This window comes from Oryctolagus cuniculus, chromosome 9 (genome assembly GCF_051225735.1).
Source record: "Oryctolagus cuniculus isolate XC-2025 breed Fujian yellow rabbit chromosome 9, ASM5122573v1, whole genome shotgun sequence".
Lineage (NCBI taxonomy): Eukaryota > Metazoa > Chordata > Mammalia > Lagomorpha > Leporidae > Oryctolagus > Oryctolagus cuniculus.
This window is the reverse complement of record NC_142875.1, coordinates 95197746-95222847: the sequence shown is the minus strand read 5'-3', so window position 1 is coordinate 95222847 and position 25102 is coordinate 95197746. Positions and strand designations below refer to the sequence as shown.

The following is a 25102-nucleotide window of genomic DNA, read 5'->3' as shown; positions in this document are numbered from 1 at the left end:
CTTGGGCTGTGGCTGCACTGACAGCCCTTGCTGGGGCCTGAGCGGCATGGAGCCCACCTTTGTGGCAAGACCTGCACTTTGGACAGAACTCGGACATCAAAGTGAAGGGCAAGGTGGACCCTTCCCCTTCCCCTCTCCCTCCCCCTCCCTCAGCTGTCCAGTGCTGGGAAGCCCGCCCTCTTCCCCCCTGCTGTGCACTGTGTGCTGACTTGCAGCGGCTGCTTACAGGTGAGTGCACTGTGCGTTCAGCTGTGTTCTAGACCCTCACCTGACATCAGCCAGCTGGGGAGCCTTGGGAAATCTTCCTGTCTCTGGATGTCTCCACCTTTTTGGAAAGGGGTCAAGTACCTGAGCCCTAGATGAATCTTGCTGGGATGGTGGGCGGAGGACAAAGCAGGGTGCTGCAAGGGACAGACAAGGCAGTGATGGTCAGTTGGGGGCCCCAGGAGTTCCCTGCCACCCTTTCCTCTTTGTCACCTCTGGGCCCATCCCCTGTGGCTCTGACCATTTTGTCTTCCCCGCCAGGGTCAGACAACTGTCTCTGGCCTTCCCAGCTCACCTGTGCCCTTTGTGTGCGAACACCTTTGCTCCATGTGAACTCCAGCCTCGCTGGCTATGAGGGCTTGGCCTCTGTCTGTGGGCAGAGTTTGGCTGTTTGGTGAACTCGCCCAAGCTGAGTATTTGGGCTCCTCAGGGGTCTGTTCTGAACGCAACTCCAGATGGGAGAATGAGCTGACCAAGCATGCTTCTAAGGCATCTCAGTGTCTAAGGGGCACACTACACATTTGTTGTTTTTCTGATTTACTTATTTATTTGGGAGGGAGAGAGGGGTAGGGAGAGAGAAAGATGGGATGAGAGAGAGAGAGAGAGGACGTTCCCACTGCTGGTTTACTCTCCAATCATCCGCAATGGCCAGGGCTGGGCCTGGCTGAAGCTGGGAGCCAAGAACTCACTCCAGGTCTCAGGTGATGATAGGAACTCAATTACTTGACCTATGACCTTCTGCCTTCCAGGGTCTGCATTAGTAGGAAGCTGGAGCCAGGCATCCTAACCAGCATCTTAACTGCTAAGCCAAGTGCCCACCCAAGGGTGCACTTTAATCTCAAAGTCTCCACCTGGTTTTCATTAAGGACCAGTCTCACGTTTAAAATCAAAACTACAGGCACTGAGCTCTCAGGGCCTTTACTATTGGTATATATTTTTCTTTTTCCCTTTTCACTCTGTCCCGTGAGACATCCGTGTTCCAAGCAGGCTGTTGAGAATCTTTCCCAGAGCCCCTCTCCCTGCCTCTGCATTTCCAAAGGAAAACCCAGCGTCCCTGGATGCTGGCCTGATGACAGGGAGTTGGATAATGCAAAGGATGTTGCTTAAGGAACTCTGGACACAGTCGAATGTACTGGACTCCATGATAAAGGACACATTTTATAAGCAGAATATAAATAGTCAGCGTCTTGGCCCTGGACCCCATGGCTGAGTTCCTGCAGCATCGGGGCGTGCTCCACCCAGCCCTCCCCCCTTTTCCTTCCTGGGCTCCTCATGGCACTGCCAGTCCCCCGCCTCATTATTTATGAGACAGATCTCCTGTTTTCCATGGACAGTCGTTCCACTGAGCTTCCTGTAGGGATATTTTGGGAGTGAGATCCTTGACTTTTGAATAGCGCGTCCCCTTCTACCTTGCATAACAAGTGATTCCTCATCCTCTCTAGTGCTCTTTTCTTCCCTGCTACTCATTGGGATGAAAAATAGAAAAAGTTTCTCATAGTGCCGAGTTTTTTTTTTTTTTGTTTGTTTGTTTTTTTTTTTTTGGACAGAGTGGACCGTGAGAGAGACAGAGAGAAAGGTCTTCCTTTGCCATTGGTTCACCCTCCAATGGCCACCGCGGCTGGTGCGCTGCAGCCGGCGCACCGCGCTGATCCGATGGCAGGAGCCAGGTGCTTCTCCTGGTCTCCCATGGGGTGCAGGGCCCAAGCACTTGGGCCATCCTCCACTGCACTCCCTGGCCACAGCAGAGAGCTGGCCTGGAAGAGGGGCAACCGGAACAGAATCCAGTGCCCCGACCGGGACTAGAACCCGGTATGCCGGCGCCGCAAGGCAGAGGATTAGCCTAATGAGCCTCGGCCCCGACCAGCACCGAGTTTTAGGTTTATGAGACATATCAAGTACCTACTGCACAAAGCTGTTTAACCACAATTTTTTTTTCTTTTAGATACAAATCTTGAAGAGTCTGAGCAGCAGGAATGTCTTGTTCTTTTGAAATTTTATGATCACAAAATTCAGAAAAGGTCTTATAAGTTTGTGTGCTGTGTCAGAGCTAGAGTGCATTTGTAGGTATTTGATTGTGTTCATTAGAAGTGAATTATTTTCATTATGTTAATTACAGTTGAGAATTGAGGTTGCTTTAGACATACAAAGGAAATAAGTGAGAATAAACTCCAATGAAGGTCTTTCTGAACTAGAATTGTATTTACCTTATTAAAGTTACCAAAAAAAAGCAAAATTTTTTTTGGGTCAGAGGAAATTCTCTACATCTATTATCTTTCAGTGCCGTGTTGATAAAGAATGAGCCGCAGAATTAGGGACATCACGGCAGGGAGCTGCAGAGGCCCAGTGCACTGCATCCCCTAAAACTCCCTGTCAGCTGCCCACTGTTGCCTGCGTCGTTGGCTGCACCTGCTGCATGTTAACTCTCAGGTGGAAACATCTGTGGGCACCAAGTATCACCTGTTAGACATGTGATGTGAGTTGGGCCTCAGCTTGCTTCCCTGGGAACGAGGAAGGTGAACTCGGTTGACATCTGAGCCCCCTCCTGAATGTACCTGCAGTCCAGTGTGGCAAGTGCAGGAGGGCCTTGGTCTCTATGGCCACCAGGTGTCCCGGCAGCACCCAGACTGGGCTCAGTTTTCTCAGGTCTGGGACTCCTTCCTGTGGTTCCTGAGAGCTTGTGAGCTCTGCAGAGGGAGGAAGGCAGCATTTTGGTTTTGTGTTGGTATTATTTGGGGACTGGTGACTCAGCCATTGAGACTGTTCATTAGTAGGAAGCTGGAGTCATGAGTTGGGCCAGGAGTAGAATCCGGGAACTCCAGTGTGGGATGCAGGCGTGCTAATAGGCTGGGCCAGATGTCCATACCATCTTGGTTTTCAAGATGTTTGAAACCTGACTAAGAACCAGTCACATTTTCGGGAATAGTTTCCTGTGTGTGCCATGAACTAGGAATTCAGGGGAGTTTTTTCAAACATCAGCAAACCCACAAAGGAAGAGTTATTATGGGTTATTTATATGCTCAGGGCACAGCTGTCTTTAGGAATGAAATAACAGCCTCGGGCTTACCCCTGTGTCCGTGGTCTGATGGAGGCGCCTGTGTAGCTCTGCCTGAGCAGGGAAACTGAATAATAGGCCCCCTGTATTCAGGGCCCCCATGAAGTGTGGAGAGGGGAGGTGTGGAGGAGGAAGTGAAGAAGCCCACACAGGGGTCACATCAAGGACACGATGGAAGAAAGGTTCTAAGGAGGCTACATCTGGCATCAGATAGCACCAGTGTGCCCGTTGCATGCTACACCTGCCATGCTGTATTTGATTGTGGGTCCATTTGGCCAGAAAAGTGGGGAAAACCCTTCAGGGCAGATTTTTAAAAAATCCCATCCGTGGCCGGCGCCGCGGCTCACTAGGCTAATCCTCCGCCTTGCGGCACCAGCACACCGGGTTCTAGTCCCGGTTGGGGCGCCGGATTCTGTCCTGGTTGCCCCTCTTCCAGGCCAGCTCTCTGTTGTGGCCAGGGAGTGCAGTGGAGGATGGCCCAGGTGCTTGGGCCCTGCACCCCATGGGAGACCAGGAGAAGCACCTGGCTCCTGCCGGATCAGTGCGGTGCGCCGGCCGCAGCGCGCCGGCCGCGGCGGCCATTGGAGGGTGAACCAACGGCAAAGGAAGACCTTTCTCCCTGTCTCTCTCTCACTGTCCACTCTGCCTGTAAAAAATAAATAAATAATCCCATCCATTTTTGAGTAGGACGTTTCCAAGGGATAACTGCTAGGCTGCAATGGGAAGTGGAGATGGTGAGAGATGAGAAGTAGCAGCACACCCATGGGCAATTTTCCCATTTAGTGTTATAGGAAATCGTATCTCTACTGATTCAGAGTAAAGTGACCTTTGCATGATTGTGTTTTATTACAGAGGAGTCTTTTGGATGTTTGGGGTGCAAAGAGATGTAAGGCTACTACATATTAACTTCAGTGGTTTGAACAATGTAGAGAGGATGTTAGTAGCAGGTTTACGGACACAGGAGCCAGCACATTCCTCCAGAAGCTCTCTACGATTTTACAGCTGACCTTTGCAATAGGCAAATGGGAGATCAGGGGCTCCTCAGCATTTCTTGGATGTTGAAATCATTGAAGAGAGCAAAATCATCACTTTTTATCAAGAGACTAGGACGAGACGTGATGAAAGCAAAGAACAAAGTTCCCAGAGCAGCCTCTGTGCAGTGCTGTATGCCCACCTGGAAGTGTTTCAGGACACATTTGAGATTCTGTAGAAGTTCTGGAAACAGCCGGCGCCGCGGCTCACTAGGCTAATCCTCCGCCTAGTGGCGCCGGCACACCGGGTTCTAGTCCCAGTCAGGGCATTGGATTCTGTCCCGGTTGCCCCCCTTCCAGGAGTGCTTGGGCCCTGCACCCCATGGGAGACCAGGATAAGCACCTGGCTCCTGGCTCCTGCCTTTTGGATAGGTGCGGTGCGCTGGCTGCAGCGCGCCGGCCGCGGCGGCCATTGGAGGGTGAACCAACGGCAAAAGGAAGACCTTTCTCTCTCTCCTCTCTCTCTCTCTCACTGTCCACTCTGCCTGTAAAAAAAAAAAAAAAAAAAAAAAGTTCTGGAAACAGCAGGCAGGCAGGGCTTTCATGTCTGAGTCACCAAATAGATCTGTGTTTGGACTTTTCAAGTAGCTAAAGAATAAAGTGAACCTTAGATGGCTCTTCCATTCCTATACAAAACTGTGATGAACTAAGTCCTTTGTTCTTCCACAGCGCTCTGTCCATCTGTCCTAAGTGTCACTCTTAATACTTGTTAAACTGCTTCTCCTCTTTGACAATTTCAGGTCTGCATTATCAGCTGTGCCTGCTCGGCCCCTATACAGTGTCCAGCCCACAGCAGAGAATATTTTTACATGTGTATGTCTTGAGCAAAGACAAAGAGGGCTTCTTTCAGCAGGCTCACCTTCTGAACTGTGAATACTTGGACATGGCAAAATTTCCAAATATTTGGAAACAGCTTCAGAAAACTCTGAAACTGTGAAAACACTGCTACCCGTTTCTATGTATTTGGGTGTTTTTATTTTGAGAGAAGAGAGAAGATAAAAATATGCAAATCAGGGCTAGTATCGTGGCATAACAGCCAAAACCACCTCCTGTGACACTCACATCCCATATGGGCACCGGTTCGAGTCCCGGCTGCTCCACTTCCGTTCTAGCTCCCTGCTAATGGCCTGGGAAAACAGCAGAGGATGGCCCAAGTGCTTGAGCTGCTGGCACCCATGCTGGCACCTGGATGAAACTCCTGGCTCCTGACTTTGGCCTGGCCATTCCAGCCATCTGGGGAGTAAACCAGTAGATGGAAGATTGACGGAACATATCTCCCTCAATCAATCTCTCTTTCTCAATTTAAAAATATATGTATATGCAAATTGCTCTGCATGTCTGACAAGATTCCCACATGGGTGTGGTCACAGATCCAGTTTTGCTGCTTTAATTGTCCCACAGATAAGAGGGGAGTCCCTCTCTTACCTACCGAGATGAGGATGTGTGGGAGGAAGGAACTTCTTGCTGTAGCAGCGGTCCTCGGATTTTGGCGATTCCGCTGCTGCGGTCAGCCTTCTGCGGGAAGTCCGTCTTCCTGGGGGTCGCATCCCTTCACCTCTGGCGAGGCAGATTTCAGATACGCGAGTGCAGCTCCTCAGTGGAGCTGGCGTGCGGGGGTGTTTTCTGGAGTTCTGTGACCACAGCCACGTCAGCCTGTGTGGCTGGGGTGTCCTGCAGGACTGCATTGTGATCTAAGGCACTGAAAGGCCTGGCTCTGGGCGGGGGTTTTGATTTATTCGGATGGGGCATAAACTCTGTTTCTTTGTTCTTTCCTCCCCAACCGCCATCTCTAACCCACAGCCTAGCATCCCTAGGCTGTTGGAATTTCGACACCATATACTCTGTGTGTGTGTGTGTGTCCCTCCTTGTGTCTGCGTGTCTACTATGACCCTAAACCAAGACTGTGGGCGGGTGGAAGAGGAGTCACAGCCCCCACTTCCTCTAGGGATGCTGGGAGGACGACCGAGAAGTCGGAGCGAGATCCACACCAGATCCCACTCTGCCGTTTCCTTCTGACCCCAGCACCTGCTGTGAGCCCCGGACCCGATGTCTTTGCATCTTCCTTCCTGGATGCTGTCACTGGAGAATGCAGAAAGCAGATGTTCGAGGTCAAATTCAAAGTCAGCAAGCCACTGCCAGTGCAGAGACTATCGTGCCTCCTATACCACACCCAGGATGAGCTCCCACCCCATCGTACTGTGACCTCCGTGACTGATGCCACAGGGTGGTGTCGTTGTATTGCTTTCTTTTCTCGTAATAATGAGAGTGCATCAATCAAGTTATGGCTGGCCAGGAAACCGAACCCAGAAAACTTACTCAGGAGGATGTCCGTCCTTGAATCATCAGGGGAAAGAGGATTCCAGGGTAGGAGACCATCAGCAGCAACTCACCCCCTGGTTTAGTTGTTCAGGTATTGAAGAGACCAGCAAGAGTGTTAGTAAACTCACTTACGCTGCCCCAGGCTCTGTTTAAACCCCTTGTGTCAGTTCTCCTTACAGTCCACGGAGTAGGCAATTCTGACATCTCTGTTTCACAATGGAGGAGGAAACCAAGGCAAAACAGAAGGGCTATAAATGTCCTATGGTGTGTGGCCATGGTATTCAGGATGAATCAAGAACACCGGCTCAGGTCATATGGGCTACAAGTTACTTAGAGTAATAATTGATGACCTGCTTAGAGAGCCCAGCTGAGCCAATTACTAACTGAAAGTAACTTTCTTGGCTTGAAACTCAAGGTTTGGAAAATGCCTATGTAATTATAAAATCAAATCACTTATCAATTGCTTGTTTTATAACATTGGTAACACATGGCCAGATCAGTGAAGAATGTGGTTTGTGTTGAAGGATTACAGTTTCACTGGTTGGCATATGAGGTAGAAAAGCCTCCTTTTTTAAACCAACTTTCCAGAATGTCTCCAGCCCCACAGGCCCTATTTTTGAAAATTATCTTTATTGGACCCCTATTTGTTGATTTGCTCCGGTAACGATGGCACTGCAGCTCGTGCGGATGCAGGAGCTCCCCAGGCCAGCAGCCAGCGTGTGTAACCACACCACCCGGCGCAACCCTGGGAACACGGAGGAGGTGGAGACAAGGCCGCCTTTGACCTGTGCAGAAAACTGCTCTCCTTACTAACACTGCGGCTGCTCCCTGTATCGTCCACTCGATGCCTGGATAATGTGTCACATTGGCTTCCAAGTGGGTGTCAGCTGCTTTTGAAACTATCATTCATCTTCAGAAGACAATGCTGACTTGACACTGCGAGGTGATTTAAGCCAACACCTCCGTTTCTCAGGGCAGTTCCTGGAGGAGGAAGACAGAACACTTCTGAGAGTCCATTGTGTGCCAAGGACAAGTGCTGACATTTTCATGATCTCGTTTAATCCTGTCCTTAGTTCTGGAGTGCAGTGTAATTATGCCCATTCTGTAACTGGAGATGCAGAGGCTCTGAAAGGTTGAGTAACTCACCCGAAGTCACACAGCTAGAATGTTTCAGAACTAAGATTTCACTTAGGTACCTTTGACTCAAAATCTACTTTCCACTGCCGTTGTGGAAGTGTTGTGAGCCATGGAGACATCGCGGGGTGGAACCATAACCCACCAATGGGAGTGTTTTAAACGTGGGCACACTCGTTTGCCTGAGTAAATCCTAACAGGTTTGGTTAGCTCTCAGGCAGCTTGGCTGTGACCTTTGGCACGTGGTGGTGGCACTGTTGTGCTAAGAGCTGGAGGCCTCGTTAGCCACCACACCCACTTCTTCTGGTCTCAAAGAGTGACTGAGCCAAACCCACACTGGGGTGAAGCTGGGATCTTTTGTGGAGAAGAGAAGGGCAGGGGGCCAGGGTGGTGAGCAGATGGAGAGAGGGCGCTCAGTCAGGATGGGTCTGGCCCGAAGGCTGGGGAGTGCCAAGGGGCTCCGTTGCCCCCAGAGATCTGTAGACCTTGGTCTCCTCACCCCATCTCCCTTTCATATGTGAAAACTAGGGGGTGTTGGAACAGATGGAAAAGGCTCTAACTTCCTATGGTGTCACACACATGGGGCTGGGGTCTCTGGCTGGAACTGCATAACGGGGGGTCTGGTGTATGTCTTCCTGACTGTACCTGTCCTGTACAAGAGGTTGCATGCATGTGCTCATGCATGCGTGTCTGTGTGCATGTGTGTTTGTCATCATCCTCCCTTCTTAGTCCCTCTTTCAGATTAAGAAAGAGAAGAATCAGGATTTCTCAGTTTTGGTTCTGGATGGATTTCTGCCTGGAAATTTCTCTGGAAACTGTTGCAGCTGCACACTGTCTTGATGCTACTCTGTTGTGGTCATGGTCTTGCCATACGACAGTGCCAGGCCTTCCAGTTAGACTTGGCTCGGACTGGGCATGAGGGCACACTGGCCAACCCTTGTACACCTGCAGCCTTGAACCACAGGGCCTTCCGTGGCAGCCAGGATGACCAGAACAGCCCCCTCCCTCAGGACTGACTGCTGTGCCTCCCCCGAGGGGCTGGAGCCTCCCTGTCCACAGAGGCTGGCACCTTGGCGTGGGGAAGCCTCCCAGCTGAACTCCCATTCCTGAAACCACAGTCCCTGCCCAGGAGTTGCTTCACTTCACTGTCCCATATTTTGTGACTCTTGGAAGGCAAAGACCATCACTTGCCTCTTGCCAACTTGCGCTTAGAAAACAACCATCCTGCACGCAGCTGGCTGCCTGGGAGACCCGGGAACTCCTCGTCTTCCTGGGGACTGTCTGTCGCTCCCCCTCTTCATGGAGGAACGACACAGGACCCTGCGCTGTTCTTTTGTCTGCTCGGCCCTCCCCGGGTTTGCTGCTGGTTCTTCCCGGGTTGGCTACCGACCCTTCCACCTCCGTGGAAGGGCGGTTCCCCCTAGCCACTTTCCCCACTTCCGCGGGGGAGCGGCACACCGCCGGCCGGCTCTCTCGGGGGCTGCACAGGTGTTCCTCTTAGATGTTCCTTCAGATAGATGTTCCTCGTGCATGTTGTCTCTCTCCTCCTCTATAGTCCTCTTCACCGATCCCAACTCTGCTACCCACACGCCGAGTACGCTGCTCTCCTCCAATCAGGAGCAGGTCCTGCTGTTTATTGGTTGAACTGGAGGCAGCTGTGTAGAAGCTGTTTCCTCCTCTCCCAGCGCCATATTGTGGGAGAGCAGAAGCATAGAATAAGTCTTAATTCCAGTAACTTAGTCTAGTCCGCACACTTTCTCAGGCTCACTAAACACAGCATGCCCCAGGTCTGTCAGGTGAGGTCAGTTCATGACACGTGGGTACCAGGTGCTGTGGGTCTGGCATTGCAATCAGAGAAAAAGTCAGAGACCAGGCCAGGGCCTTGAGGGGCCCATCTGCCCAGGGAGCCTTACCCCGCCCTGCCCCCTCCATGCATAGGGGCTGCCCACACCCCTGCAGGAAGTAGTTCCTATCCCCATGTGGCCCCTGGTTCCTCCTTTCAGCACCTCTCATGGCCCAAGCGTCACCAGAGAGGCCCTTTGTTCTGTCCACATCTGTGTCCTCAGTACCAAACCACCTTCTGGCACAGAGAAAGCACTCAATAAACACTGTAGGAATGGATGAATGAATTCTCATAATTTTTTAAAATTGACAAACAGAAACTATATGTTCTGTATTTATTGTGTACAACATGTTTTTGAAATATATGCACATTGTACAATGGCTGACTCAGGCTAATTAACATGCATTCCTTCACGTACCTAATAATCGTAAGTCTTAATTTACAATTTTTTTACTTGTTTATTTGAGAACCAATGAGAGAGAGAGAGAGAGAGAGAGAGAGAGAGAGAGAGGGGAAGTGAGAGAATGGGAATGCCCATTTGCTGGTTTACTCCCCAAATGCCCACAACAGCTGGAGCTGGAACAGGCCAAAGGCAGAAACTGCGAACTCAATTCAGGTATCCAGCTACTGGAGCCATCACTGCTGTCTCCCAGGCCCTGTATTGGCTGGAAGCTGGAACCCAGGCCCTCTGATGTGGGATGCAGGTGTCTTAAATGTTAAGCCAAACACCCACCTTCCATAGTTCTTGATCTACTCCCGAGATAGAAGCCCCTTGGGCCAACCACCCTCCTCTCCCCCTGGGCCCAAGCTGATCTGGGCTTCCTCTCCCCTGGCCCCAATATCCCAGCTGCCTTCCTCCCACACACCTCTGGAACCCTTATTTCAGGAAAGCAAACTCCCCTCCATCCCGACTGCCTTGCCTGAACTGAGCCCTGGCTTTCCCCCAAGAACAAAGCTGCACTGAAGCCTGCTCCAGTGGCCACGGCTCCTCTCCCACATCCTCTGCAGCTCGGGGTCAAGGAGGGAGGTCAGCATTCCTCTGGCCTTATTTCACCCTTTATAAAATGAAAGGAAACAAAACCTTGCTCTCTCCTGCACACATTGCGGGCTCTCAGCTCACCATCGCAGGGGCCTGGGAAACTCCCACCGGTGGTGTCAGCCTCAGGTCTCCGTGCTCTGCCCAGCTCCCTTCTGTGTGGCACCTGGTGAGAGCCCTTGTGCTTGCCACACCCGAGAAACCACTCTGTCACTGGAGTCTTCCACTCAGTTGTCCACTCTCTACTCATGGCCTCCTGTGGAAAATGCCTGGTGTCTCACGCTTCTGTTGAGCCCACTTTTTTTGATTTAGAGATTGGATTGCACTTAAATTGGTTACAACTTAACCTGGCTTCACAATGGAGAAATGGAGTGAATGCTTATGCTCCCCTAAAATTAATCTGTTAAAATCTAACCCCCTGGGCCAGCACAGAGGTATAGCGGGCAAAGCTGTTGCCTGCAGTGCTGGCATCCCATAGAGGCGCCAGTTCAAGTTCTGGCTGCTGCTCTTCTGATCCAGCTCTGGTATGGCCTGGGAAAGCAGCCAAAGATGGCCCAAGAAACTATGAACAGACCAGAAGAGATTAAGGAGACAGGACAGCTAAGTGCCGTGTGCTGTCCTGCGGCAGACGGCAGGACATCCAGCAGGCTACACCCAAATCAACTGTGGAAGCCAGTGAGTGGAGTGTGCTGCTCTTGATGTCATCATTGTGACAGATGCACCATAGTAATGTATGCTGTTAATGGCAGGAAGCCAGGCCAGGGCAAATGGCAGTGCTCTGTACTACCTGTGAAAATGTCATGTAAATCTAAAACTATTGCAAAACAAGTTTCTTTACAACCATGAAATCCCAGGTTACCTAAGACCCCCTTCTGCCACCCCTGATACCTCTCTGTGCCAAGTCTATTGTCAGAGCAGAGCCAGTACAGTCACAGGTAACTCTGAATCTCAGTCTAAGTTAATCTCACCTCTGTAAAACACGCAGGACTCAACTGAGCACTCAAAACAAACAGCAGAGACTGAGCCCAGTGTTGTGGTGCAGCAGATTAACTCACCACCTGCGATGCCAGCATCCCAGGCTCCTGGTTTTAGCCTGGCCCAGCCCTGGATACTGTGGCCATTCAGGGAGTGAATCAACAGATGGAAGAACGCCCCCCCCCCCAACTCTGTCTTTCAAATAAGTCTTTAACACAAAACAGCAGAGACTGTAACAGTATTATCAAGTAATGTGGAATTGGCAATGAAAATATAAATTCTGCCACACAATCGAGAAGGAGACTGGCTCAGTCTGGTTTCTGTTGCTTTAAAAAATACCTAAGACTGGGTAATTTATAAAGAATAGATGTTTATTTGGCTCATGGTTCTGGAAGCTGAGAAATCCAGGAACAATGTGCTGGCATGTGTGTGGCACCTGGTGAGGGCCTTCCTGCTGCCTCGTAACCTGGCGGTGGCCGTCACATGGTGAGACAGAGCAGGAGTGTCAGCTCAGATCTCTCTTCCTCTTTCCATAACGCCACTAATTGTGGGGAGCAACTCGGACTAGACTAAGTTACTGGAATTAAGACTTATTCTAGCCGGCGCCGCGGCTCACTAGGCTAATCCTCCACCTAGCGGCGCCGGCACACCGGGTTCTAGTCCCGGTTGGGGCGCCGGAGTCTGTCCCGGTTGCCCCTCTTCCAGGCCAGCTCTCTGCTGTGGCCAGGGAGTGCAGTGGAGGATGGCCCAGGTGCTTGGGCCCTGCACCCCATGGGAGACCAGGAAAAGCACCTGGCTCCTGGCTCCTGCCATCGGATCAGCGCGGTGCGCTGGCTGCAGCGTGCCGGCCGCGGTGGCCATTGGAGGGTGAACCAACGGCAAAGGGAAGACCTTTCTCTCTGTCTCTCTCTCTCACTGTCCACTCTGCCTGTCAAAAAAAAAAAAAAAAGACTTATTCTATGCATCTGCTCTCCCACAATATGGCGCTGAGAAGGGAGAAACAGCTTCTACACAGCTGCCTCCAGTTCAATCAATAAACAGCAGGACCTGCTCCTGATTGGAGGAGGGCAGTGTACTCGGCGTGTGGGTAGCAGAGTTGGGATTGGTGGAAGAGGACTATAAAGGAGGAGAGAGACAACATGCACCAGGAACATCTATCTGAAGGAACACCTGTGCAGCCCCCGAGAGAGCCGGCCGGCGGTGTGCCGCTCCCCCGCGGAAGTGGGGAAAGTGGCTAGGGGGAACCGCCCTTCCACGGAGGTGGAAGGGTCGGTAGCCAACCCGGGAAGAACCAGCAGCAAACCCGGGAAGGGCCGAGCAGACAAAAGAACAGCGCAGGGTCCTGTGTCGTTCCTCCATGAAGAGGGGGAGCGACAACTAATGACATCATCAGGACCCTACCCTCATGCACTCATCTCATCTTAGTCACCTCCTGCTATGGTTTGGAGAGGGTATGGTTCCTGAACTCATGCAGAGGTTTAAAGTCTAAGCTGAAAAGTCTTTTGTTAGTGGCACTCAGAGGGCAGAAACTTGGTCCAATTATGGTGCTTTAGGAGGTGGGCTAAGAGGAAGTCCTTAGGTCACTGGGAGTGTGCCTTGGAAGTGTGCCCTCATGAAAGGGTTGGTTATAAAAGCCTGAGTCCCTAGGGGATGCTGGCATCACAGGAAGCAGCTTTGCCTGCTTCACCACAGCGCCAGCCCCAAGATTGTTGTGTTGTAAGTAGGGTCGTTGGAAAGATTCCATGAGATGGTGCATGTAAAGCCTTTTGCATGACACCGAGCATATAGTACGTGTGCAATGATCTAGCGTGTCATTGTTGATCATGAATTGTTAGCGGTCAGTGCTCCGCAATGTCCCTTTAGCTTTCAAGTGGACCCAGTTCCTGCCTAAGTTGAGTTAGTCAGTGTGTGGTCAGAATAGATAGAAGAAAGCAAGGAAATCAGTGTGGCTGTTCGCACCCTAGTCTCGCCAAAGGACAGTGACTTCACAGGGCCTCTTCCTGTTTAGGTGTGTCACTGGTGAATTCTGTACACACACTGCCTCATTTCATCCTCATCACAGCTGTATGAAACAAGCATTCTTCCTCCAGTTTTGCAATTGAGGAAACAGCCAAGAGTTTCAGTGATGTGCTCCAGGTCCAACAGCTGGAAGGTGGGACTCCAAGAGCTTAAATTCTCACTTGCCCATTTGAAGCCCTGGACTCCTGCCGTGAGAGGCCAGCTGTCCAACAGATCAGCAATTTTGGACCTCCCTGGGACAAACCCACCTTTCAACTGCACCTCAAAGCAGAGGCACTTCTCAAAGCAGGCAGAAGTGCCTCAGTGTGGAGGGGGTCACAGGCACTGACTGTGCACTCATGGCCCTGTCCTCATGGGTCTTGGCCTGCTTCCGAGGCCAGGAGGAGTCCATTTTAACCCCTCAAGCTTTCTCTCCACTGCTGCTCCACTCCTCGCTCTTTCAAACAGCCCTGCAGCTGGCACACTGCTGAAGCCTGAGGCTCAGCCCCGGCAAGGCTCACTTCATGTGATCGGGTTGTCAACGCCAACTGCACTGTCCGCCTCCAGACTCCAGCAGACATGAACCTTTTGCACAGGCAGATTTAGAACCTCGGGCCAGACAGAGCCACAGCCTGTGAAAGGGAACCAAAACCAGAGGAGGCCTGGGTTGCCATGTGTGAGATGACAGCCAAGGTGGCCTCTGTTAACCTCACAGACTTGGAACTCGGTGGATTTCTCTTGTGCCATCTTGAGTCCACCAAGTTCAAGGTTAAATTGGAAGCAGATGGAAGTGGTTGTGCTTCTTTCTGTTCTCTCTCTGCTATCCTGTACCCAATGGCTCCAGCCTCCATCCCCAACCAAGCTGTGTAGATTCCCCTGCCAAACCTCTCTGTCTTCACACCTTTCTCATCTCTGATCAGAACTCATTTATGCCTTTTATGAACACACACCACATTTGGATAACAAGTGCCTGGAAAGCTTGTTAATCCCTGCTGCTTGCTTCTTATCATTTTTTTTTTAACACAAAACTGTACTTACTTATTTGGTAAAAGATGAAAGATTTATACAATCTGAAGAGAAACCAGAGTATGTACTTACTTATTTGGGAGACAGAGAGATAGGCAGAGACAAAGAGAGAGAGTTCCTATCACTGGTTCACTCCACAAATGTCCACAATGGCCAGGGCTTGGCTTTGGATTGAAGCCAGATGTCCCAAGTGAGTGGTTGAAATCAGTCCCTTGAGCCATCACCGCTGCCTCCCAGGGTCTGCATTAGCAGGAAGCTGAAGTGAGGAGTGGAGCCAGGGATCAAACCCAGGCACTCTGATATGGGATGTGGGCATCTCAACCACTAAGACTATTATTCTTGTGCTACTTACACTGACTGTATATTGAATAGGGTTAGGGTTAGGTTGAATATGGATTTACTCATTAACTTTAAGAGCATCAAAACTGGGTTGCTCAATAAAAAGTAAGACACAAAGAACTACTTATCCATTAAATACCAAACCTTTGTCTTTGTAAAGGTCAAAAATACAAGTAGATTGTGGAGGTTATATAAACAAATTCACATGCAATAGATGTGTAGTAAGTATGAAAGTAACTCATTACTGGGACAGGCATTTGCCTGGCAGTTAAAATGCTGGTTGAGTTGCCTGCAACATGCCCACATCCCACATTAGAATGCCTGGGTTTGGAGTCTGACTCCACTCTTGATTTCAGCTTCTTGTGTTGTGGGTCTGATTGTCTACAGTGTAAAAATGAGGAGGCTAGGGCTTAGAAATGATGGACCTTGGTGCCATAGCTGTGGTGTAGCAGGTAAGGCCACCGCCTGCAGTGCCAGCATCCTGGTTCGAGTCCTGGATGCTCCATTTCCAAACCAGCTCTCTGCTATGGCCTGAGAAAGCAGTAGAAGATGGCCCAAGTCCTTGGGCCCCTGCACCCATGTGAGAGACCCAGAAGAAGCTCCTGGCTCCTGCTTCGGATCGGCTCAGCTCTGGCTGTTGCGGCCATCTGGGGAGTAACCAGCAGATGGAAGATTTCTCTCTGCTTCTCCTCTCTCTGTGTAACTCTGACTTTCAAATACATAAATAAATCTTAAAAAAAAAAAAGAAAAGAAATGATGTACCTTGGGGCCTGCTCTGTGGTGTAGTGGGTAAAGCCACCACCTGCAGTGCCGGCATCCCATATGAGCACCGGTTCGAGTACCAGCAGCTCTATTTCCAATCCAGCTCTCTGCTAATGCACCTGGGAAAGCAGCTTGGGCCCTGCACCCTTGTGGGAAACCTGGAAGAAGCTCCTGGCTCTTGGCTTTGGATTGGCCCAGACCCAACCATTGCAGCCACTGGGGGAGTGAACCAGTGGATGGAAGACCTCTGTCTCTGTCTCTCCCTCTCTCTCTCTCTAACTCTACTTTTCAAAATAAATAAATAAATCTTAAAAAAAAGAATGATGTACCTTGCCCTACGTCATCAATCATTACTCTCAGGTGGAATTAGAGAAAGCAGGCACCCAGAGGTGTGAACCTGGGTCTGTCTCCGCCCTCTGTCATCTGGAGCTTTGGGCCATACTTCATACCCATGTTGGCATCGATGCTGCTAAAACTTCTTGTCGTTGCATGTGTAACAGCATTTAATGAGGAGAAGGAGGACATGTCACTCATTTTGCCATCTTTCTGGGTGCCTGGAAGCTTGGTTTCAATGTTAACAGAAACCTTAACTTTGCAAATTTTTAAAGCATTTTTGAGTAAGCACTTCTTTCCTTGTGAACTTTATTTATTTATTTGAAAGTTAGAGTTATAGTGAGAGAGAGAGAGAGGTCATAAATCTGCTGGTTCACTCGCCAAATAGCCACAGTGGCCAGGGCTGGACCAGGATGAAGCCAGAGCTTCATCCAGTCTCCCATGTGGGTGGCAGGCAGCTGGGACATGAACCAGTGCCCATATGGGATGCTGGTGTCACAGGCAGTGGCTTTACCTGCTACACCACAATGCTGGTCTCATGCTTGTGCACTTTAAAATAGCTGACCCTCGGTGCTCTAGTAGCTGTGAGACTTAAGACAAATGAGGATTTTCAGCTGCTTATACCAAGCTATTGCTAGTATTGTTTGCATAAATATGCAATATGCTTGCTATATTAATCATTTAAATTCATATGCCTCTCATTTTTCAAAGAAAATAAAAGAAGTGTCCATATCTAAGAACATTAAGCAGAGTGAATTGGAGAAAGTAAAAATTGAACACAAGAGTATGTGGAGAAAAAATAAAATGTTCTGTATCACAGAGTAAATGTTTTTTTAGACTCACACAAAGTGTCTTACAATGATCACTGGAGAAGTAACACATTTTGAATCACTGATGCAGACTTAGTTTGTAAAAAACCCCAAATCATTGGCAAAACTGTTGTCTTGACTTAAAACCCATTTGCAGAACTATTCCAAGTCAAAACTGTTTTTATAATCTTCTCACTGGGTACAGTTGAGGGAGCTTTGTAGAAAGACAAATAGAAGTCTATGGGCACACTACCCTGAACACGCGCTCTCTTGTCTCATCTCGGAAGCAAAGCAGTGTCAGGTCCGGGTGGGAGAGAGAGAAACAGAAAAGCAAGCCTATGTGTGAACTGGGCAAAGAGATGATTAACATTGAAATTGAGCTGTAGATGGTTGATCTCTGGAGTGTATGCCCGCATGGGGCAGCACCAGCCATCCTGTTCTATCCAGGCTCCCACGGCTCCCTTACCCTGCCTTTAGAGACGATGGCCATGATCTATGGCCAAACCATCCTGAACGTACCTGATCTCATCTGATCTTGGGCCTGGGGAAGCGACCAGCATGACGTGGTTCTTCAGACTTGCTGCCTACCCATCCACCCTCGCCTCCCCTGCCCTCCATACAGATAAGTGTAGAAATAAGAGATCCCATGTAGGCTTTGCTCTTGCTGGTGAGGGCGGCAGCCGAGGTGGGCAGTTCTTGGGCATGCAGTCTGTCCTCACACACCTGGAGTGGTGCGCCTAGCAGGAGCAGGCGTGACTGTCCCTGAGTGAAAGGTAGCATTGAGTCATTTAGGACATGGTGACTCTGGTGGCATGGCTTCCTTGTCAGGTTACACAGCAGCTTGATTTGGGGTCCTTCCTAGAAGTTTGGCTTTGAGGCATGTTCTCAAGCCCATCTAAAACCCTCTACATAAATGTTTCTCCTTGACTAATACATCAGGGAAGTATGGGAGGAAGAAATAGCCTCAAACAGGATTCAGATCCGGGGTCACCGGGAATATCGAGGTAGGCTGTGAGCGGAGCACCTCTGATGCACCAGTTATGTAGACTAAGGCGTGTATAGAGACTTCTGGAGATGTGCAGTCTCACAGCCTCAGCGGCCCTTGACATTGTATAGCTGCTACCCTTCCCCTGTACTTTACACGCAGCACTTCTAAAATAAATCCCAGCTGGGGCCGGCGTTGTGGTGCAGCAGGTTAAGCTGCTGCCTGTGACAACAGAATCTCATGAGTACCCATTCAAGTCCCAGCTGCTCCGCTTCTGATGCATTTCCCAGCTAATGTACCTGGGAACACAGTGGAAGACAGATGGCGAGCGTGGGCCCTTGTCACCTATGGGGGACACCCAGATGAGGTTCCTGGCTCCTGGCCATGGCGTGGCCAATCCCCGGCTGCTGCAGCCTTTTGGGTAGTGATCCAGTAGATGGCAGATCTTTCTCTCTCTGTAACTCTGCCTTTCAAATGAATAAACAAATCTTAAAAATGGCACTAAAATACACATAAAATTGATCATCTTAACCATTTATTTTTATTTTTTTTTATTTTTTTGACAGGCAGAGTGGACAGTGAGAGAGAGAGACAGAGAGAAAGGTCTTCCTTTGCCGTTGGTTCACCCTCCAATGGCCGTCGCGGCCGGCGCGCTGCGGTCGGCGCACCGCGCTGATCCGATGGCAGGAGCCAGGAGCCAGGTGCTTTTCCTGGTCTCCCATGGGGTGCAGGGCCCAAGCACCTGGGCCATCCTCCATTGCACTCCCTGGCCACAGCAGAGGGCTGGCCTTGAAGAGGGGCAACCGGGACAGAATCCGGTGCCCCGACCGGGACTAGAACCCGGTGTGCCGGCGCCGCTAGGCGGAGGATTAGCCTAGTGAGCCGCGGCGCCGGCCCCATCTTAACCATTTTTAAGAGTACAGTTCAGTGGTGTTGAGTATACTTACATTGTGGTGACATGGAACTCCAGAAGTTTTTCATCTTGCAAACTGAAATTCTGTACCCATTAACCAACAATTTCCTGTTCCCCTCACCCATCCCCTGGCAACCACCATCCTACTTTCTGTCTATGAATTTGACTGCTCTTGGCGCCTTCTGTAAGTGGTATTTATCTTTTTATGACTAGCTTATTTCAATTGGTCAAAGCATGTGACAGGATATCCTTTTTTAGAGCTGAGTAATATTCCATTGTATATGTATCAGTTTTGCTTTTCCATACAACCATTGGTAGGCATCTGGATTGCTTCTACCATGTAGCATTGTGAATAATTCAGCTTGAATATTGGTGGGTGTACTAAGCATTTTTATTACTACGACTACTAGCTCTTATGTAGCATTTACTATGTGTCAGGCACTAGCTAGCCTATACGAATTCCTTTAAAATTTGCACCAACCTTATGAGTTAGGAACTATTATTGTTCATATTTTTCCAGTGAGGAATTAAAGGGTCACAAACACTCATGGGAGTTGGAGAACTTGCTCCCAATAACTTGAATCCTGAATCCCAGTGTCTCCATCTGGTTATGGAATCTGAGTGCTCCATTTTGCTTTGCCTAAACACTCTGCCTTTGTGTCTTGGTCATTGTTGTTTCCTGTGCTCTTTCTGCCATTGAGAGCATTTCTACTCCATTGCATTTGAATGTCCATCCTCAGAAAGGCCTTTCTTGACAACCCCATTACTTACATCACAAGACCTGTTTTAAATTTGTTTGTAGCTCTTAGTACTCTCTAACATTTTGGTGTTAATTTACTTTTGATTCATTATCAGTATCCCACTCAAACATAAGCTGCAGGAAAGCACAGATCTTATGTTTATTTCATACTCTGTATCCCCAGTGCCTGGGTCTCTGCTTAGCAAATAGTGCATTCTATTTGCTTAGTTCACATTTGTGGTAGAAAGAATGAATGAATATGTAAAGGAACAAGCCTGGGCAATGTGGAATCATGCAATCGTAAAACTGAAAATAAAACATGTTAATAAAGGGGGAAAATCTTTTCACTGAATCAAGGGTTGAAATAAACTCAGGGGTTAAGTAGAATTGCTAAAATATCCTCTTTTTTCTGGTGATCACTTGATATCCTGGTACCTTCTAGCTGTGTTTCTGATTAGATAAGCTATAATGCTGGCATTGTTTCAACTTTATGGAATTGAAACAGTTGTGACAAAGTTGTTTATCCAGCTTTGTGGAAGTATTTAGTTCAAAGAAACATGAAGATTGTAATTTCAGCTGGGGTTAAAATGAGTAAAGGTGTTTTCACCCTGGTCTTCAAATGTTGACTGCCAGAGACAGCTGGGCAAGAAGTGCTCTGCCCTCTCTGTCGTGGGGGCAGCCCTTACAGGTCTCCCACGTGAGTGGCAGGGCCCAAGACATGAGCCATGGTCTGCTGCCTTCCAGGCGATGCATTGACAGGAACTGGGTTGGAAGTGGGATCTGGTCTTGAACCCAGGCACTCTGATATAGGATGCAGTTGTTCCAAGCAGTGGCTTAACCCACTGCACTACAATGGCTGCCTCTTTGCTGTGCATTCTTAACTGGAACCTTGTCAGAGAGTCATGTTTCCATCTTTTGAGAACGGTCACCAACGTGGTATCTAACCCAGCTGCAGTGGGTAAACAATTGAGGCTGGAGACTAGGATTCTGATGTTAGATTTCGTAGCTCAGGCCTAGGAACCCAGTCTGGACATGGTCAAACTCTAGTTTCTATCAAGCACTGAAGAGAAACAGCCTGCTCTTAGTGGCCTTAAGAGACTGGCAAAGAGCAAGGCTACGCACCTGCCTACTTTACCCACAAGGTCGCAGTCCACTGTGGACGTCTCCTTAACTTCCACCTGATGGAAGTTGAATGAGGTCAGTGCCCATGCTGCTCATAAACTTCACAGGCTGAGCTGCTGACAGGAAGAGTGATTCCTCTCTGCATGCCAGGGTGTAGCCTCCCGCCTGGTGCTCCATCAGGGAATAACAGACAAGACCAATGGAGGACTAAACACATTGATGGAAAAGCAGATCTGTAATGGCACCAGGACTGAGGGAAGAGAAAAGAAAGTGATGATCCAAAGGGTGGTCACATTTATGGATTTTTGCGATGTTTTCTTTATTTTTATTTTTGTAATAGGCAAAAAGTGAAACAAAGCTCTTCATTACCCAAGAAAAAGGAACATCAAAACCCATGTAAGAGGGACATGGAGGGGGCCTGCGATGTTGCATAGCTGGTGAAGCCGCCGCCTGCAGTGCTGGCATCCCATATGGGCGCCGGTTTGAGTCCCAGCTGCTCCACTTCCAATCCAGCTCTCTGCTATGGCCTGGGAAAGCAGTAGAAGATGGCCCAAGTCCTTGGGCCCCTGCACCTGCGTGGGAGACCTGGAAGAGGTTCCTGGCTCTTGGCTTTGGATCAGTGCAGCTCCGGCTGTTGCGGCCATTTGGAGAGTGAACCAGCGGACAGAAGACTCTCTCTCTCTCTCTGCCTCTCCTCTCTCTGTGTAACTCTGACTTTCAAGTAAATAATAACTAAATAAAGGGACATGGAAACAGGCCACTTGGTTCTTGTGGCTCTGGCAACTCTTAGCTTAGGGTGATACTATAGTGGGGTACAAAATGCAGAGGCCTGGGCTATGGGTAGCGCCCCAAGAGGGGACAGGAAGTTGAGAAAGGGAAGGATTCTGTGCACGAGGCATGAAACCTGGGGATCTGAGACTATCACACAGAGTTGAAAGGAAGATACCACCCCCCCCCCAAAAAAAAAAGAAGGCGGAACTGAGCAGCAGCAGGCAATCCAGGGAGCAGGGTTCAGGTGAGGCAGACGGGATTCCTTGGGGCTGACACATGCTGTCATGGCATGCCAAACTCCTTTGACCCTGAGTTTCTAAGAACAAATCGCTCTCAGTCAAAAAGTGGCCAACTCGTTCCCTTTGATTTGTGTGTAGCCGAGAGGATCCAAGCTCCTTGTTAACCTGGTTTTCACTATTACTATTTTTTGCTAAAATAATCACTATTTTGTGATTAAGAGAATGTGGAACCACATGGAGGCAGAGCACCACATCGTCATAGTTGAACTTAACAAAGTCAAATAGATTTCTCCTCTGTGTAGGCAGTGCCCAACCCAGGAAGGGTTCTGTTCCAAAGCCCTTTGGATCTGGGAATGAATTTTCCCACAGGAAACAGAAGTAAGAATTAGAATCCTGGCTCCTGTGGGGAGCAACCTGGACTAGACTAAGTTACTGGAATTAAGACTTATTCTATGCATCTGCTCTCCCACAATATGGCGCTGAGAAGGGAGAAACAGCTTCTACGCAGCTGCCTCCAGTTCAACCAATAAACTGTAGGACCTGCTCCTGATTGGAGGAGAGCAGCGTACTCGGCGTGTGGGTAGCAGAGTTGGGATTGGTGGAAAAGGACTATAAAGGAGGAGAGAGACAACATGCACCAGGAACATCTAAGGGGAACATCTGAAGGAACATCTATCTGAAGGAACACCTGTGCAGCCCCTGAGAGAGCCAGCCGGCGGTATGCTGCTCCCCCGCGGAAGTGGGGAAGGTGGCAGGGGGAACCGCCCTTCCACGGAGGTGGAAGGGTCGGTAGCCAACCCGGGAAGAACCAGCAGCAAACCCGGGGAGGGCCGAGCAGACAAAAGAACAACGCAGGGTCCTGTTTCGTTCCTCCACGAAGACGGGGAGCGACAGGCTCCAGTACACAAGAGCTGGTTTAGTTTACTATAGTGACTGAACTATAGTTTTAGAGGTCATGTTCTCTGAACCCCAAATTGAGATCCGTGATCTGACAAACACCTATGTTCTTACTGGAACAAAAGAACAGGATACAGGAGCATCTTCATAAAGTTGTTGGAGGAGCGTGTGTTAAGGCATTGCTTGCAGTGCCAGCATCCCATATGAGTGCCAGTTCAAGTCCAGGTTGCTTCACATCCAATCCAGCTCCCTGCTAATGCACCTGGGAAAGAAGCAGAAGATGGCCCAAATACTTGTATCCCTGCCACCTACATGAGAGACCCAAATGGAATTCCAAGCTCCTGTCTTTGGCTTGGCCCAGCCCTGGCTGTTGCAGCCATTTAAGAAGAGAACTAACTGGTGGAATAATCTCTCTCTCTCTCTCTCTCTCTCTCTCTCTCTCTTCCCTGTCTGTAATTCTGCCTTTCATAAATAAATAATTTTTTTAAAAAATTAGACGTAAAAGATAATTTTGCTGAAAAAAAATCTGAAACCCTGAAACCCTTGCATCTTTTTTTTTTTTTATAATATACATTGTCCAGGAGCTTTTGGAAGACCTCCTGTAAAAGTTGGATTTGGACCAGAAGATTCAGGATGCACTGCACTGTAATACTTCAAACGCTAAGCTGTAGACCTTAACACTGGGCATCTCCATCTTTCTGCAGGATAATGTGTGTCCAACTCCAGTAGTATGTGTTAGGATTACTGCCTGCCTGCTGATGTCAGACCGTTGGCTTGGAGCTTCAGAGGTGGCCCCACTGCTGCCTGCCCAGTTCCCAGGGTTACACATATTGTACATAACCAAACTGCAACTCCGTTCACTCTGTGAGTCCCAAATCCCTCCTCCCATTGCCCCTGACCCACCTGATCTGAGGCCTCATCTTCCCTTCACCAACCATCTTGCTCACTCCATACTAATTTCACACACTGGTCCTAGCCGCTGTGAGTTGGTTTTCTTAATTGACACATAAAAATTAAAAGTAGGTATGGGGCGCCCCGTGGTGTTTTGATCCATGTATATACCGAGTAATGCTCAGATCAGGGCAAGCATATTTATCTTCTCATATGTTTTTTTTTTATTTATTTATTTATTTTTTTATTTTTTGACAGGCAGAGTGGACAGTGAGAGAGAGAGACAGAGAGAAAGGTCTTCCTTTGCCGTTGGTTCACCCTCCAATGGCCGCCTTGGCCAGCGCACTGCGGCCGGCACACCGTGCTGATCCGATGGCAGGAGCCAGGAGCCAGGTGCTTTTCCTGCCCATGGGGTGCAGGGCCCAAGCACCTGGGCCATCCTCCACTGCACTCCCTGGCCACAGCAGAGGGCTGGCCTGGAAGAGGGGCAACCGGGACAGAATCCGGCGCCCCGACCGGGACTAGAACCTGGTGTGCCGGCGCCGCTAGGCGGAGGATTAGCCTAGTGAGCCACGGCGCCGGCCCTCTCATATGTTTTTTATCAAAATCTTTCTGCCAGATTTTTGAAATATGCAGTACATTTTTATCTGTAGTCACCCTGCTGGGCAACAGAAGACCAGAATTTGGTTTCCTTCCAAAGGAAGTGAAATCAACACTTTTTTATTATTTATTTAATTGACAGGTAGAGTTATAGACAGTGAGAGGGAGAGACAGAGAGAAAGGTCTTCCTTCCGTTGGTTCACTCCCCAAATGGCCGCTACTGCTGGAGCTATGCCGATCCAAAGCCAGGAGCCAGGTGCTTCTTCCTGGTCTCCCATGTGGGTGCAGGCTCCCAAGCACTTGGGCCAACCTCCACTGCTTTCCCAGGCCACAGCAGAGAGCTGGACTGGAAAAGGAGCAACCAGGACTAGAAACCGGGGCCCATATGGGATTCCGCCCCGCAGGTGGAGGATTAGTTAAGTGAGCCACGGGGTCGGCCTCAAATCAGCATGTTTAAGAGATCTGTACTGCCGTGTTCACTGCAGCACTATTCACAAAAGCCCTGGAGATGGACTCATCCTCCATGCTCATCAGCTGATGGATGGATTAAAACAACATGGTAAACATACACAAAGCCATAAAAAGGATGACATGCTGTCAGTGCTGACGGTGCAGGTGGAGCTGGAGGTCGTCATGTTAATTGAAACAGTCCAGTCCAACAGAAAGACAAATACCACATGATCTTGTCTATATGCGGAATCTAAAATTATTGTTGTCATAGAAGTTGAGAGGAAAGTGGGGTGACCAGAGATTGGAGACAGGAGAGGAGGGGAAGAGTGGGAAAAGGATGGCCATTGGGCACTAAGATAAGGTTCAGTAGGAGAAATGGGTTCTGATATTCTCCTGCACTGTGCATTTTGATGGAGCCTCCTGGTCCCATCACTCGATCCTTACTCTCTTCTGCTTCCTATCAGGCACCTGTGTCAGAATTCTGTATCTGCCCGCCCATCACCCTGCTCCTTCCTGTGACCCCTCCCACCCCACAGCTGCTGCAGTCCAGCTCATCTGCAAATACCAGAGCCCT

At 49.5% G+C, this 25102-nt stretch overlaps 1 long non-coding RNA gene across 1 annotated transcript in view; it reads left to right on the top strand.

The window, feature by feature from the left end:
- LOC138843845 (uncharacterized) overlaps positions 1 to 23644 on the top strand; it is a 96382-nt gene extending 72738 nt beyond the window's left edge. The window contains exons 3-4 of the long non-coding RNA XR_016212958.1: positions 21021 to 22408; positions 23292 to 23644. This is a non-coding gene — a long non-coding RNA (uncharacterized LOC138843845). The remainder of the gene's footprint in view (positions 1 to 21020; positions 22409 to 23291) is intronic.
- Positions 23645 to 25102: the final 1458 nt, after the last annotated feature.